Source organism: Lucilia cuprina, chromosome 5 (assembly GCF_022045245.1).
Source record: "Lucilia cuprina isolate Lc7/37 chromosome 5, ASM2204524v1, whole genome shotgun sequence".
In the NCBI taxonomy this organism is placed as follows: Eukaryota; Metazoa; Arthropoda; class Insecta; order Diptera; family Calliphoridae; genus Lucilia; species Lucilia cuprina.
Window position 1 is genome coordinate 3,294,565 of NC_060953.1, and position 3,554 is coordinate 3,298,118.

General features: G+C 22.8%; 1 protein-coding gene across 1 annotated transcript in view; it reads right to left on the reverse strand.

Moving 5' to 3' along the window:
- LOC111677647 (bicaudal D-related protein homolog) overlaps window positions 1-3,554 on the reverse strand; it is a 17,502-nt gene that overhangs the window by 13,554 nt on the left and 394 nt on the right.

A 3,554-nucleotide genomic window follows, 5' to 3' on the forward strand; every position in this document is an offset into this window, starting at 1 on the left:
ATAGATAGATAGATAGATAGATAGATAGATAGATAGATAGATAGATAGATAGATAGATAGATAGATAGATAGATAGATAGATAGATAGATAGATAGATAAATAGACAGTTCTGTTCTAGTTCTGTTCTAGTTCTGTTCTAGTTCTGTTCTAGTTCATTTCTAGTTCTGTTCTAGTTCTGTTCTAGTTCGGTTCTCGTTCTGTTCTAGTTCGGTTCTAGTTCGGTTCTAGTTCTGTTCTATTTCTGTTCTAGTTCTGCATTACTTTAATTCTTCTCTCTTATTTTATTACAAATTGATAAAACCTTTTTATCAATTAATATTGATTTTTTAGAATTTTTTCCCATTTATTACTGCACTTGCCATTTGTAGTGCCTGATATTTTCCCTTTTTCAAACTGTCTGCTACTTTTCCTCAACCCATAATAAAAATGATTCATATTTCTGCAATTACTTGTTATCTCTGAAATATGTTTTAATGTCATTATTGTTTATATATATTATTTTGTTGTTTATTATCTTATCTTAAAAATATTCCAGTTTGTTGTATATTTATTTAATTGAAAAAGTTAGCATGAAAATGAAAAAAAAATAAAATCAATATTTATTTAAGGTTTTGAGAATATACAATTTTGCCATGATTACAGTTTTAATCAATATGAAGTTTTATTGTATATATATATTATATATAAATTATGCCAGATTTTATGGTTTAAATGCATTTTTGGAAAGAGTTTTGAAGGGTTAATGAGGCAATATTTTGTTATCTAATATTAGAGAAGGAATAAAATGTGATAAAGAATTTTTAAAACAATTGCTGAAATAAATGATGATAATGAAACAGGGCTTTAGAAGCAAAATGGTTTATGTAAAGTTATAATATAAAATTTTTTTTCTGCTCTAGCCAGGCCTGAAAAATGTTGTATTTAGAAAGCTTAACTGCAGATCTTATTATATAATAATTTGAAAGCGATTTTTTTAAACAAAAACTGATTATACAATTTATTTTGACCTTGAAAGCTTTTTAAAGTTCTTAAATCATTTTATAGTTATTACAATAAAGAGTTTATTTATTATCGTTTGTTCTAAATATGCGAGAATCCAGAAGAATTTAAATTTTTGAATTTTAAATAAAGTCTTTATTTTAATGGCTTTTATAATTCTTTAAAATTTTTTTTAATAAATAAAAAGTTAAAGGAAAAACCTTGACAAACCAAGTGTGGAAGAAGAGATGAAAATTTATTAACTTATAATTATAAACTTAATTGTTTATTTAAATAATTAAACTTAAAAGCAAATTATTAAACAATATTTTATGTTTTTTTTTCTTTGGCTTAAGATTAATTAACAAAACATTGATAATTAATTAAATAATTTAAGAAAACATAAAAACTTTAATAATTTAAAAGGAAGATTTTAAAAAAAAATTAAAAACTTCAATTAATAAAATAAAACTAATTGAGAGATATGAATAAACTTTTTGTTTAATAAATTTTTTAATTTTGCTTAAGTAAATAATATTCAACACAAAATGAGTCATGTTTAAACATGTTTTATGGTTTAACTTTTCAAAATAAAAAAAGTTAAAAAAATATTTATTTAATATTTATTTTGGTTTAATAAACTTTATGAAAACCTTAAAACATTGTCATTAAAATTAGTTTAAATGTTAAAAGTGTTTTTTGTTTAACAAATAGTTTTGTTTAAAGAAAAAAAAATAATAATTTTATGGCCTAATAATTTTATTTACGTTATCATGAAGTCATGCTAGGGAATCTCTTAAACAGAGACTCCCTGCCACAGCTAAAGCTATATGTCTTCAAAAACATATATAAAAAGAGGAAGCTTAAGTAAGAAACCAAAAGAAAAAAAAAACATTAAAACGGTTAAAAAATAAATAGCAAAAAACATAGAGGTAATAAAATTATAAAAAAATATAAATAAATTGTTTTGCAAGAAAACTAAATGAATTTTTAGAAATATTTACAAATTAAAACGGTTTGCCATTGATACTCAAGTAAAACAAACATATTTTTTTCAACAAAACTACAGTCTGTTATGTTTTTATGCCCTAAAACATTTAAACTAAAAGATATGTACTATTTCTTTTAATAATTTATAAATATTGCTGCTAATTTTTACAAATTCTTCTGCTAACATATAAATGCCCTAATATCCTCTTTATTTTACAACGTTTATTGCAAAACAATATCTTGTGTAGTAAAAAAGTTATTGCAATTTAAAGTCATTAACCTCGTAATTAATATTAATCATACGCACTGTGGTTTATAATTGCTAATAAATTACATTCTAAGCTTTAAATTGTTATAGTGAAATAATATTGTAGGATTATTATATATCATTTTAAAGCTTATTATTTAAGCTTTAAAATAAAATAAACTTAATATAAATTTTGGAAAATTTGTAAAAGATTTTTGAGTTTGGAAAATTTAAAAAAAAATTTAAATAATATTTTGATTTAACTTAAGAAAAATTTCTTTAATATTTAAAGTTTTAATATAACATGCTATTACTTTGACTTCAAACCAAAATATGTTTTATGTTTATTGCTGCTACTTAATACAACATTTATCTTTCAAAAATCAAATGTTTCTATCAAAACTTTAAATAAAATCTCATAAATTTCAAGCAGACAACAACATGTATATTGCAACAATTTAAAAACAAAAACAGCAACAACAACAACAACAAACCATTGCAAGTGTAATTCGAGAGCTGATAAATTTATTATTATTAGCCACAAAATAGCCGGTGTTAAATACTAAAAACAACAACAAAACCAATTCGCCCCAAAAGGAGTGCTAGTGCCTTTTGGCTGGGGCTTGGTAGTTAGTGTGTTGGTTTACAATACAATTGTGTAAATTTGCTATAAATTATTACTTTAAACTCTTTTTTTTTTGTTATTAACCAAAACAATAGGAGGAATAGCTTTAAAAAAACCACAAAAACAACAACTACATATTTGTTTGAAAAATTCTGCTAAGAAAAACTACTTAACCATACCGAAAACTATTTATTATTATATACTATTTATTATTATGTTGTTGGTTTTTACCAATCTGAAAAAAATTCAAAATAAAAATTCAAAAGAAAATTTTTTTTCAATAATTAAAAGCCTTCATTTTACAGTTATTTAAACAAAATGAAAGATTTTATACGCAAAACATAAAAGAAAAATTAATGGATTAAGCGACCTAATTGGATTTTAATGAAACATTTTGTTTTGGATAAATGAAAAATTTTTGCAAATTACTTTTATATTATTTTATATAACCACTTAGACTAAACTATAGACTAGACTATATACTAGACAATAGACCAGACTAAACTATAGACTAGACTATAAACTAGACTATAGACTAGACTATAGACTAGACTATAAACTAGACTATAGACTAGACTATAAACTAGACTATAGACTAGACTATTGACTAGACTATAGACTAGACTATAGTCTAGACTATTGACTAGACTATAGACTAGACTATAGACTAGACTATAGACTAGACTATAGACTAGACTATAGACTAGACTATA